We start from the raw sequence: 14,646 nt of genomic DNA, 5'->3' as shown, positions 1-14,646 counted from the left end.
GCTGACTGAGTTTGGAGTATGGCACCAAAGTAAAAATCTCTGGGTGGATGGTGAGGGTAGATGTTCAGCCTCACTGGGGGTTGAGGAGGAGGGAGGAGGAGGGTGGAGGGACACAGAACTTTGGTAGTGGGAATGGTGTGGATGTATATTCCTATTAACTTACAGTCTCATGAATAACTAATTAATATGAGAGGGTAAAAATGGATTGAATATCTCCAACTTTTTGATGCATAGACCAGAGGCTCAGTATATGTTCCTTCAATCTAAGCACTGAAAACTTCAAATTGGTAATCAGATTGAATTTTAACAGTGGGCTCAAATTGTTAATATATTTCTAATAATGACTGGCCCTTTAAAATATTAAATCTCCTATAAGCTCAGACTAAGGAGAACATAAGCAACTGGTGGCATTACTTTATAAGATATAGCTATATATAAATAGCATAAAAGGATATAAATTATGGCGAGTTCTTGTATGACACAGCAAATCCTAACAATGGGATTTTCAAAGTTAGCCTAACTGCCAAATTATTTGGGTATAGCAATAGCTATCTATTGTCTTCTTAAACCCTAAGACAGTAGGAACCTTTCCCTCTCTATATAAAGCCCATACATATCCCAGTCCTGGAACCTCTAGGGCAGGGCTCTATTTCCTGCATTCTTATTTCAGTTCATACCAACTGATACTGCATCTGCTGATCCCAACCTAATCAATGGAACAGTACTACTTTGGCATGCTTCACTTTGGGCTGTGTCCAAACTTCAGGCGTGGAATGTCAACCTTTCAGCTTCATTACTCTACCACCAGGTTCTAGATGATACTTCGATGCCAGCCTGACTTCCCTGGGCAGATGACCCCACCATGTGTCTTGGAGCACCCCCTCCCCAGATCCCTACTCCACTAGGGAAAGAGAGAGACAGGCTGGGAATATGGATAGATCTGCCAACGCCCATGTTCAGTGGAAAAGCAATTACAGAAGCCAGACCTTCCACCTTCTGCACTCCACAGTGATCCTGGGTCCATACTCCTAGAGGGATAAAGAATAGGAAAGCTATCAAGGGAGGCGATTGGATATGGATCTCTGGGGGTGAGCACTGTGTGGAAATGTACCCCTCTTATCCATGGTCTTGCCAATATTTCCATTTTATAAATAATTTTTTAAATATATATATATAAAGAAACCAAAGATTTGGACCTGATTCTGCACTGTGACTTGAACATGTTAAGGCTGCACTATCTGTGTGTGTGTGTGTGTGTGTGTGTGTGTGTGTGTGTGTGTGTGTGTGTGTGTGTCTTAGCACATAAATATTAGAAGACTGAAGGAGGCTGGGTCAAGAACACAGCATAAAGGCAACACGCCACTTTCAGGTCTGAGACTCCAAAGGTCACAGGTTCAATCCCCAGCACCATATGTGCCAGATTTGAATAGAGCTCTAGCAACTCTCTCTCCTCACTCTCTCTCTCTCTCTCTCAAAAATAAAATTAAAAAAATTTTTTTAAAGAAATAAAGCAAATTGCCTGTGAATCTCATCCTCTTTAGTCTTCCATTTTAACAGTGCTTCCTTTGCTGGGCCTTGGTCAGTATCCCAAGCAATTCCAAAGAGGAGGAAGTTGTCTAGTAGATAACTTGTAGAACTTGCCATGAACAAGGCCCTGGGTTTAAGCTCTGGCACCATATAGGAGCTCCATGGATAGTGGAACAGAATTAAAGTTTCTCTTCTCTCTGTGTCTCTCCATCTCTTTCTATCCTTCTCCCTCTTCCTCCATCTCTAAGCTAAAAAAAGAAGGGGGGAGAATGATGAAGTCGTTTTCCTAGTGGAGAGCACTCTTTACCCAGTGACCATAGTGGAGCATGCATGGGGAAGCTTTATGAGAGATGGAGCAGAGATGAGCTGCCTCTCATTCTCTTTGTCTTTTTCTTTCTCTCTCCCTTTGAAAAAGAAAGGAAGGGAGAAAGAAAGAAAGGAGGGAAGAAAGAAAGAAAGAAAGAAAGAAAGAAAGAAAGAAAGAAAGAAAGGGAGAAAGAGAGAAAGAAAGAAAGTCCACAGGGAGCAGTGGAACAATGCTGACATAGTACCCCAACAACAATCCTGGTGGGAAAAAAAATGCAGAAAGTTCTTTATTTACTTCAGACATAATGATACATTTTTGAGAACTCATATTCTCTTCAATATCTGTTCACACTTTTAAAGCAGCTTTTATTACAGTATAATTGACATAGTTATCCTATCATATTTGAAGTGTCCACTCAAAGTGTTGACACATGCTCTCACCCATGAAATCTCTATCATCTAGATAAATGAGCTTGTCTATCACCTCTTTTTACATCCTCTCCCCTCTCTGTCTCCAAACATCCTTAAACCTTCCTTCTGTCACTGTAGAAGAAATTTTGTTATCTTGAATTATATATAAATGGAACCATCTAGTTTTTTTCCTTTCTTTTTTTTTTTTTGAAGCGCATGTTTATTATTAGAACAGACAATGACCTGTAAAAGATATTATCAAAAGGTCAAGTTTAACTGCATGTCCATTCAGAAACAGATGTTGAAAAGTATATACATTCTTTACAGATTTTTAAAAAGACTCAGAAATGCAAATGCAGAGTAGGAAGACTAGAGAATAAAATTTTACTGCTGAACAAAACAATTCATTTTTTCTAATTGTTCTTTAGAAACTAAAATGTCTCAATTTCATAAAGATGACAATATGCTAGGGACACAAAGGCCTTACAAGTTATTTTTGTGCTAACATATCTACAGTAAATATTCAATAATATTTTTTACAACTTAAATAGAAACATGCTTTTAATGTCCATAAATAACACTAACCATCACCATTTGATGACATTAACTATTTATGTTCTTACACTGCACCTGGAATGCAAAGATGAGTATGACACAGTTCTTGCTCTAGAAGTTCTTGCAATCAAACTGAAGAGATAGCAGGTAATGTTTCCTTTTTGCACAATGAAGTCATTTCTATATAAATGTGTCGATCTACTCAATATTATAACAAAGTGGTCCCCAAAGCCTCAGTCTATGAAGCAACAGAGTAAGAGATTTAACAGCAAGCTTAACAAAGTGTTTGGTTTTCACCCAGTAAAAAGATGCTAATAGTAGGAGTTCCTACTATTAATATTAAAATATTTTCTCAACTAAAGAAAGAATGACCTGTGCAGAGACAACATTTTCATAAGTAAATTCATTAGCTCATGCCACTAAATTAATCACATGAGCATTTCATGGTGTTTCCCAGACCTGAGCATGAATGTCTGAGTATTACTATGCTAATACACTTTGATCCTGAATAGCTGTTTGAGAAGAACACATGCTCTTTTCTGGGATAAATCATTAGATTGCATGTGTTCAGCAGTAGTAGTAACTGACAACTTTGACTGATTATTAACTTGTTAAGGCTAAAGATAAGTGTATCAGCATGGCACAGGACTTGCATGTGAGCAATCTCAGGTTCAATCCCCAGCACCACCAAAAGCCAAGAGCTAAGTGGTGCTCTGCTCACACACAAAAAAAAAAGGTTAAAAAAATCAAGATATGGGTGCTGGGTGGCAGTGCAGTGGCTTAAGCGCACATGGTGCGAAGCACAAGGACACTCAGTATAAGGACCCTGGTTCGAGCCCCCCTGTTCCCCACCTGCAGGGAGGTCACTTCACAAGCAGTGAAACAGGTCTGTAGGTGTTTACCTTTCTCTCCCCTCTCTATCTTCCCCTCCTCTCTTGATTTCTCTCTGTCCTATCCAACAACAATGACAGCAATAACAACGATTAAAAAAAGAGCAACAAAGGGGGGGTTTCCGGGAGCAGTGGATTCGTTGTGCAGGCACTGAGCCCCAGTGACAACACTGGAGGCAAAAAAATATATATCAAGATATAATTTAAGACGGCAGGGATATTTGTAATACAGTTGAAAAGAGTTTCTCCCAAAATAATTTGAAAATTTTAATGCCTAAAGAGCAACTGGGTAATGTGAAAAAATATGAACCCATGAAATCTCTTGCTTAGTGAAGAATTTAGATCTTCCTGGGATACATTTCCAATCCAAAGACATGGAATGAGGTGGGGCAGGCAGTGGCATACCTGGTTGCATGCACATGTTACCATGTTCAAGGATCAGGGTTTGAATCCCCACTCCCTACCTGCATGGGGGAAGTTTCACAAGTGATATGCAGGTGGGGAGTGGGGACTAAAAACAGATATCTCCCACTCCTTTCATAATTTATTTCTGTCCTAATTTAAAAAAAAAAAACACCAAAAACTCAAAAGGCATAGAATGAGTCATAGTTCCTTCAAACTCAAGAGTCAGTAGTCAAACTATGGTAAAACCACATCCACTTTTGCACTGAATATGAGCCATTCACCAGTTCTTTCGTGGACCCATAGAGGGAGCTTAGAGACAAAAGGGGAAGCAAAGACTAGCTATTTAATTGGCCACCACAGCGAGACAGGTGGTACTGGTGAGGACAGGGTACAGTTCAGGCCTTATGGATATTTCTTTTTAGAAGACAAGAAACATAAGTTAGGCCCCAAAGAGACCCAGCAGCACAAGAGAAAAATGCCTACTCTGGGACTGCCCCACTCTCCAAAGGAAGGCCAGGTCAGCCTACTTGAGGAAGACTGTCATTGAGGAAGAGTGATCCTGAAATGAGTGCAGCCCAAATGTTCCCAACCATTGGAAGACCTGGCTCATTCTGAGGTTTAATCCTGATAGTCTCAGCTCAAATGAAGGTCAGAGAAGAGGTACTTCTGACTGAATGTTAAGGGCTAGTGCTGTTTTACATGAGTACTAGAATGCACTATCAAATAGGCAACTGTGTAGGACAAAACATATTTCATGATATTGTAGGTCTTACTTTCTTCATTTATTTGGTATATTTGATAAAGATTTTTTCCTTAAATGTAAGTAGATTATTTTATATGGATCTTACTAACTGTAATCAGACTCTAGATGTAAAAAAATAGTATACCATTAAATTCTTAAATACTTTTCAAACAAGCCCAAAGATATCAGTTAGACCAAGAAAATGGTCACTCTTCCACTTAGCCAAAGTCTGATTTCCTTTAACTTTGAACTAGTGATGTATTTTCAGGAAGTTTTACCCAATTAATTCCACCCAATTCCATTCTTATTTACACTATTTCTGCATGATATGCAGTCACACAAAATGGTTTGTTGTGAACCTGCAGTTTAAAAACTGTTCTGCATGTATCTTGCATTTTCATGTTCAAAATCTGAAACTAGAATGTAGATAGACAAGGACTGTACCTTTCATGTCTTATTTATCTCCCACCCCAGAGTTTGGATATTAGAGATACAGGTGGAGCTTAAAGTTTCTGCTTTAAAGGTAATTTTAAAGAAGCACTTTACATTTCATGTCAAGAAAGGTTTCTGATATTGTATGGTATAAATCAAAGATTCTGTTGTCAGCTGGGTACTAGTACTACCGTGCTGTAACCATCCATAGCCCCAGGGTCACATTGGCAGCTAAAAATAAACTACCACCAAGCAAAATAAAAAAACCCAATGAGATCTTTGACATCACTGTCTTCAACCACTGAGGTAAGAGTAGCATCCAAGAAATAATTACAAATCCACTGTCCATCCAAACAAAAGCAGGGCACAGCATTAACAATAGCCAGAGCTCCTGAGAGGGAAATCAGGTACTTGACAAATCTCTCCATATTCATAGGCAGATCTATGCTTAGGAAGTTGAAACATGGAACAAAACTGGTGATGCCCACTGTATAGTAAAGATGCAGTGGATGTCCTATATACAGCATATCGATTTGAGGTGGGTGTTTAATTTTTATTAAGCAAGTACGAGTCTCCAGAGAAGGTGTTATACAGAAACTTGAACTAGAGCTTTTATTACAGTCTTTTTTGGTTCTACAGACTAGAGCGGCTTCAACTGCTTTCTGGGCAGGTAGACAAGTATGCAGACGCCTATTAGAATTATTTCTGTAGGAAAAGCACATATCTGTGAGGCTGTTATTGTTACAGCATTCAACTGAGCCATCTATCCATTTGTACATTCTCACTGGGAAGCATAAGCACAAAGTTGACGCACTTATACAGTAACCTATTTGGGGCTCACAGGTAATGGTATCTAGACATTCATTCCAGTCTTGCTCATTAGTTACAGGACAATCCTGAATGTGGGTGACAAGGTCTCCCACAAAAAGACCTTTGGGTCCAGTGGCAGGTGAGTCTTCAGCCACTTCAGTGATAAGTACCCCAACTCTGGTATAGTAAAATGGCAAAAGAATTACAGGGAGCAAACAAGGGCTAAAATGCCCAGGAGTGCAAGGACAAAGTTATGCCAGATACCTGCACAAAATATCCTTAGCTGTTGAACTGGTGATATAAGTTGCAAATGAGTGGTGAGCAGATCAACAAATACTCAAGGATAAATAATGAAGAGGAAAACCCCAAAGCCATTGAATCGAACTTGTTCCCTGAAAGCTGCTAGCCCATGTCCAATTTCATGTACAACACCACTAATGAGGACTGCAGCAAAGAAATAGGTCAGCTGGTTGACTGGTAGATTTATACCAGGAATCACAACTTATAGCACTTGATCATTAAGTGAAGAGAAGGAAGAGGAAAAGGAGGGAGACAAGGAAGAAGCAGGAGAATCAATCCTCATTTGTGCTAAGGTCTGCACCAGTGTCTTCCCCAGGAGGAATAAAGAGCCAAACATGGCAATTACGCCAAACACTATTCCAAAATTGAACCATCGGTAAAGCAGCCTCGCTTTCCACTGTCCCCAGCTGTAAAAGGCCGGTTGAAAGCAAGTTTGTCACATTATGTGGAAAGGGGAGAAGCTCAGTCCATTGTTTGTCAGCCAGTCTTCATAAGAATGCTTAAGATACACAGATGACTTCAGTACCAAGTCGGCCAGGTAGACGACGGTCCGGTCCAGTTGCCCATCACCACCACCAATGACAGCGGGATCATGGCGGCAGTGGCGAGGGAAAGCAGGTGAGTCCTCCTTACTGCAGGGCAGCCAGCAACCACGCGGTATCAGGTATCAGCGCATGAACCAAGCTGCCTGAAGCCCCTTTCTCCTGTTCCCTTTATTTCTGTCTGTTGTCTTTCACTTGACATAATTATGTTGGACTTGATTCACAGTGCTGCATATACTTATTACTAAGCACACCCACTGTGTGTGGATTTACTACCGTGTCTTGTCCCACCTGGTGATGGGAATTTATACTATGTTCTGTTTGGAGCTCTTACAAATAAAACTATATGAAATTTGCTTCTAAGTTGCTGTGTGAACATATACTTAGCTGAAAATTTCACTCACATAGGCAATTATCATAACATACTTATTTTAGCGGCAGACTGATCATCCAGGTTCATAAATCCAAAATGACCAACACCAAGGCACATTATTGTAAAATTATCAAAACTCAATGACAAGGAAAAAAAAAATGCAGGATACTAGGGAAGGGAAAGAAACAAATGGCCAAAGATTCAACAATTTAAAATAAACTCAAAATAAAAGTCAAAATGGATATAAGTAAACAACATATATCAATAATCATCCTAAATATGAATGGCCTAAACTCACCTGTCAAAAGACTCAGAGTAGCTAAATGGATTAAAGAACAGGATCCATCCATTATATGTCTTCAGGAAACACTTATCCAAAGAAAAGACAAATGGAAACTGAATATAAGAGGTTGGAGCAAGATGTCCCAAGCTTATAATGCCAAAAAAAAAGGCAGGGACAGCTATCCTATTCTCTGATAAAATAGACTTTTAGGCAAAGAAAGTCATCTGAGATAAAGAAGGACACCACATAATGGTTAAAGGATCAATCTAACAAAAAGATATAAACATCATAAATATATATGCCCCAAACTTAGGAGCACCCAAATAAAACAAGGGAGTCGGGCGGTAGCACAGCAGGTTAAATGCACACGGCACAAAGTGCAAGGACTGGCTTAAGGATCCTGGTTCGAGACCCCGGCTCTCCACCTGCAGGGGAGTCACTTCACAGGCAGTGAAGCAGGTCTGCAGGTGTCTATCTTTCTCTCCCCCTCTGTCTATCCCTCTGCTCTCCATTTCTCTCTGTCCAATCTAACAATGACAACATCAATAACTACAACAATAATAACTACAATAAAATAAAAAAACAAGGGAAAATAAATAAACAAATAAAAAGAAAAAAATTAAAATATATATATATAAAACAAACACCTACTGAACTCAAGAGAGACATTGATAGAAACAAAAAAAACAGTAGGAGATTTCAACACATCACTCACAGTAGAAACAGAACATCTGGACAAAAAAAATCAATAGAGAAATAGCAAGCTTAAATGAAACTATAGATGAAATGGACCTAATAGATATATACAGAACTTTCCATCCCAAAAGTAATGGATACACATTTTTTTCAAGTACATATGGAACATGGATTGATCATATGCTGGGCCACAAAGATAGTCTAAACAAATATGTAAATATTAAAATTATAAAATGCATCCACTCAGACCATGAAGGCATGAAACTAGAAATCAACCAAAAAAAGAAAAGCTATTTCACCAAAGCCTGGAGACTAAACAATATGCTGCTGAACAATAAATGAGTTACTGAAGAGATGAAAAAAGAAATTAAGAATTACCTCAATACCAAAGCAAATTAAGAAACCAGTTACCAGACCCTATGGGAAGCAGCAAAAGCAGTGCTGAGAAGGAAGTTCATAGCCTTTAGGTCCATAATTGTTCAACAATTTGTTTGGCTTTGTATGTTAACTCTCTTTTCAGCCACCAGGTTCCAGATGCCAGCATGATGCTGACCAGACTTCCCTGGACAGACGACCCCACCAATGTGTCCTGGAGCTCCGCTTCCCCAGAGACCCACCCTACTAGGGAAAGAGAGAGGCAGGCTGGGAGTATGGATCAACCAGCCAATGCCCATGTTCAGCGAGGAAGCAATTACAGAAGCCAGACCTCCCACCTTCTGCATCCCATAATGACCTTGGGTTTCTATCCCATAGAGAACGGGAAAGCTATCAGGGGAGGGGATGGGATACGGAGATGTGATGATGGGAACTGCGAGGAGTTGTACCCCTCTTATCCTATGGTTTTGTTAATATCTCCTTTTTTAAATAAATTTAAAAAATTTAAAAAAATAGAAAGAACATCCCCTGTTCACGTATTGGGAGAATAAATATCATTAAAATGGCAATTCTGCCAAAAGCGATTAATCTATAGACTCAATGCAATCCCAATTAAAATACCAATGACATATTTTGAGGAAATTGAACAGATTATTCAAAACTTCGTGTGGAACTTTTAAAAACCACGAATAGCAAAAGCACTCCTAAGGAAAAAGAATATCACAATACCCAATTTCGGGTTATACTACAAGGCAGTAGTAATCAAAACAGTGTGGTGTGGAAACAAAAATGGTCATATGGTCCAGTGGAATAGGATAGAGTTCAGAACTCAGACCATACATGTGCAGATACCTCATATATGACAAAGAGGCCAAATCTGCCCATTGGGGAAAAGAAAGTCTCTTTAATAAATGGTGTTGGCAGAATTGGACAGCCATATGTATAAAAATGAAAGTAGACCACCAATTAACACCATACACCAAAATTAACTCAAAATGGATCCAAGATGTGGATATCAGACCTATAAATAAGTATAAAATGCATAGGGAAACATATCTATGAAAAATTTCATGACATTAACACTAAAGACATATTTGAAGACTTTACCCCATGGGAAAAGGAAACAAAAGCAAGATTGAACAAATGGGACTATATCAAATTATAAAGCTTCTATACTTCAAAAGAAAACTTAATAAAGATAAACAGGAAACCCAGCAAATGGGAGAATACATTCACACATCATACTTGAGACAAGTGGTTGATATCAACATCAAACATCTATAAAGAACTTACACAGCTCAACAAAAAGAAAAAAAATAACCCAGTAAAAAAGTGGGCAGGGGACATGCATAGTTCTCAAAAAAAGAGATATGCATGGCCCACATACATATGCAGAAATGCAGAAATTCACTCATCAACAGAGAAATGAAAATTAAAACCACACTGAGATACCACCTCGCACCTGTAAGAATGGCCTTCATCAATAAAACAGGAGAGGATAAATGTTGGAAAGGATATGGAGAGAAAGGAACTCTAATATACTCCTGGTGGGAATGCAAAATGGTACAACCATTATGGAGAACAGTATGGAGCATCCTTAAGCAAATACAGATGGAAATACCTTACTATCCAGCAATTCCACTCCTAGGCATTTATCCAAAAGAGATAATATCACTAATTCAAAGGGATATATGTACTCCCATGTTCATAGCCATATTATCCACAATAGCAAAAATTTGGAAGCAACCAAAATGTCCCTTGACAGATGACTGGATAAAAAAGTTATGGGACATATGCTCAATGGAGTACTACTCAGCAATAAAAAAGAGAATTTTACATCCTTTGGGATAAAATGGATGTAACTCAAGAACATTATGCTTAGTGAAATAAGCAAAAAGGTAAAGGAAAGATACAGAATGGTTTCACTCATATGTGGGATTTAGAGAACTGAGCACACATACATAAAATAAACAACCAGATATAACACATATTTAAACTGGAAAACTATAATGGTTACCGGGAGGGAGGGAGGAGGGCACAGAATTTTGGTGGCAGGAAAGATGTGAAATTTTAGTCCTATCACTATTTAGTCCTATCACAAGTAATATGACATGTGGAGGAGGGATAGCTTTAATATCTCAAGTTCCCTAACTGCCTAGACCATAGCCCTAAGCATAAATATTAGCTTTTGCTTAAGCATTTAATATCTTAGATTTGCAAGATGATCAAACTCTGATAATGGTATTAAATTGGTCATGGATCTCTGAAAATATAGCTCTGTAAACATCTAAATCAACTACAGCTTTAGGCCATACAGATCAAGACCTTTTGGCCTTGTAAGTATCTAAAATACAAAGAGGCTCAGATACCACTAAAAGGGTTCAAAGCATAGTGAAGTCAAGTATATTAATATAGATGCTAACCATTGGCTTATCATAGAAAATAAAACCCCCAACTAAACTGGTTATAATTATAATAATGGATTACTGATATTTTAACTCTTTCTAAGACTGTAATAAACCCTTGCATTCTCTTTAAGACCCTCATTTCTCCTAGTCCTGGTACCTCTAGGATATGTCCATACTTCTTGATATTCCTTCTCTATGATTCCTTACCACCATACCACCTCTGTCACCTTCAACCAAATCGCTCCTGGTGCTGCCACCCCACATTATGCTGCTACTAAAATTCTACTGTGGACTGTAACCAAAGATACTAAGTCTGAGAAGTCAACCTTGTATCTCTTCAACTCTAGTGAGACCATTCCTAACACATGGAACTACGTACATCCACATTAGATGGCATGTCATTTAACTAAGTAACAGATACCAGATTAGGCTAGGGTTTAGGATATTGGATATAGGTGTACATGTATCCACAAAGAAGGGACAATTATATAACTCAAAGTCAAAGTGCTCAATAGTGGTTGAAGTGCCCAAAGAAGGCATAATAAATTCTGTAATTGGTTGGATTTAAGACCAAATTTAGCTGGGCAGCCTAGCAGAAAGGCCCAAAGAAGACAGATTCCCAAAAACCTAACTCTGGCTGGGCTCAACAAATGATAACCAATGCCTAAACAACTGAGAGAAAATCCAAAATCATCAGATAAAGAGAGGACTACAAAAGTTGGATAAGGGCAAGAGACTGGCCCACTTAATAATGGCCCGTTTGGTCAATACCATAACACCTCATCATATAGGGCCCTAGATAAGGAATCCTTGGATTCTCATACACATATGTTGGGCCTAGACCTCTAAAAATTGCTCTCTTTCCACTACCACTGGTTGCTTCCATAAGGAACAACATCTTGTGGGCCCTCCCAAGATCTTGTCCTCACCTTAAAGCAATGACTGTAAGGATAGCCCCAGTCTCTGAAGGGAGGCTGGGAGTAACCTGCCCTGCCACTCAAAAAAAAAAAAAAAAAAAAAAAAAAAAGACTGGTCCTGAAATGAGTGCAGCCTGCAATGTTCCTCAGATGTGACCATGATATATAAGCTCAGACCAATAGGTTACACAGGCTTTACCCTGGAGCAGGTGGATGGAGGTAAATAGTTAATTTTAGCTACTAAATTTTTTTTTCAAGAAAAGGAGCTACTTCCTGCCCTAATCCAACTTTCTAGCTGTTTTCTCTACTCTGACACCATTCTCTCAGACAATATTCTTATCCAACCTCAGACTAGCTACCAAACTCAAGCAAAATTACCATAGTTGTGTGCCCCCAGGAACAAACTTTCTTCTACCTTAAAATCCCTAATCTTATCTGCTCTAATCCTACTTTTTGGTTCCTGTTCAGTAACCATTTTGTCTCAACCTAGGTCATGTCACCTTCCAGACATCAAGCTATAGATGCTACCATGACTTCATCCTGACTTCTCTGGGCAGAGGACCTCACCAATTTGTCCTGGACCCCCACATCTCCAGAGGTCTGGTCTAATAGGGAAAGAGAGAAACAGGCTGGGGGTATGGATCGACAAGTCAACCTCCATGCAAAGCTGAGAAGCAATCACAATAACCAGAACTCCTACCTTCTGCTCTCCAAAAACAACCTTGATCCATACTCCCAGTGGGGGAGAAGTGATAGGATGAAGAGGACTCTGAACTCCAGTTCCATCAGTGCCCAGAGAGAGAGAAGGAAAAGGAGACAGACATGGAGGTAGTTATGTTGTCATGAGTGGCTTGGAGGGGAAGAGAGGATTGAATCAGAAAAGAAAGGGGCAACTATGTATAAATGTGGGCAGATAACTGTATAAATGATGGTTAGCCCATGTCTACTAACCTTAGTAGAGCTGTGGTGGATTACAGTGGGGTGACTGAAGATTCAGAACTCTGGTAGTGGGAATGGTGTGGATTCAAACCCCTGTTGAGATGTAATTCTGTAATATAAAAATAAATACATTAAAAAAAGAGAAATAGCAGGCAGTATAATTCAGAGTTCTATCAAGAAATAAGGGGTTCTCCAACAATCTCCTTCTTCTTACATTGTTGGATGGAGGTATATAGAGGCATTATGAATTTAGAGTATTTGTGGATACAGGTGAATAGCCGAGTCCTTGGTGGTGATCATGGGATATCTAGGGTGCTGACGTGTATTCAGGGTGTTGAAGTACTGTCATCAAGGGTTCAGCTCAAGTTCTTATGAAAAATTTGAAAAGGAATTATAAAACTGTCTAAGAGTTTTGTCAATGACAGTGTAGTCATTGACACACGAGCACAATTTTTCATATCCCTGTGAAAGTCCCTTTGAATATTCTCACCACCAACTTAGATCCTTTTACATCATTATGCAATAGGATCTCAATTGCCATGTGTTTGTTTGCATTCATACACTTCTCTGGTGGAGATCTTCAGAACTTTGGTGTAGGATTGTTTTCTTGTTCTAGAATTTTGATGATTCCTTATATATTCCAGATCTTGCCAATATTTTCTTTTAAACTGCCTTATATATTCCAGATCTTGCCAATATTTTCTTTTAAACTGCAGTTTATCATTTAATTATCTTTCAGAGTACAGAAATTCTTAGTTTTGATTCAGTGTAATTTATCAATGTTTTATTTTATGGTTTTTTCTATGAATGTCATATTAAGTCCTTGCCAAACCTAAATTCATGAAGATTTTCCTCATTGTTTCACTTAAGGTCTTATAATTTTTATTAAATTATGTCAAAATTTCACAAATACTATCTGTATTCATCTTTTACTTGAATACAAGTCTATTCATTATAATTACCAACAATTTCTGTATTATTTTAATTCCTACCATCATTTTAAATATCCATGCTGTCTCAGGAGGACATTGTGAATTCTGTAAATAACATACTTGACAACAAGTAACATATCTTATAGCAAGCATTAATACTTGTCTTCCAAATCCTAGGATTATCTCTCTGCTGCTGCTGCTGCTGCTAATATTTTTTTATCCTGGTAATAAGTACCATTTATCCAAAACTACCTGTTCTCTAAAAAATTTTATTTTACATTTTATAATTATCAAAATTCCAGTATATCTAGAATGGTTGATATTAATAATCATCATGTGTCCCCAATAAATTTTTTAAATAATGTTAACAGGCTCCCAAATAATTTTAACTTAGATCTTAAAGTCACAAAAAATTAAATTAAATTAACATTACAATTCACATGCATATTTTAATTACAGAGAATTATGATAGTCTGAATAATAAGAGACTTTAAAGCTTAAAATACATTACATTAGGATGAAATTCTGTAGGGGACATGGAATGATAAACACACCTTCAAAAGGTAAAGGAACAACGTAGGTTTTCCTATTGTTAAAGTGGAGCTCTTCATTTATTTTTTTTCAATGCTGTGCATTGTGATTCAGTTAATTACATTTAAGAAAAAAGCTTCATTTTTAAATGTCAGTATATACAATCTGCCAGAAATTACAGGCTTTGCAGCTCTTTAAGTAATGATGAAAAATTCCAGATGTCACTGGAAAAGTTTTGAGGGTATAACTAAAGCTCTCTGAAACTGTATTTA

At 38.1% G+C, this 14,646-nt stretch overlaps 1 pseudogene; it reads right to left on the bottom strand.

The window, feature by feature from the left end:
* Nucleotides 1-5,455: 5,455 nt before the first annotated feature.
* Nucleotides 5,456-6,972, bottom strand: LOC103122513 (membrane-bound transcription factor site-2 protease-like; annotated as a pseudogene).
* Nucleotides 6,973-14,646: the final 7,674 nt, after the last annotated feature.

The sequence above is a fragment of the Erinaceus europaeus genome, chromosome 9 (assembly GCF_950295315.1).
Source record: "Erinaceus europaeus chromosome 9, mEriEur2.1, whole genome shotgun sequence".
Lineage (NCBI taxonomy): Eukaryota > Metazoa > Chordata > Mammalia > Eulipotyphla > Erinaceidae > Erinaceus > Erinaceus europaeus.
Note: the sequence above shows the minus strand (reverse complement) of the source record. Positions and strands in the feature narration are given on the sequence as shown.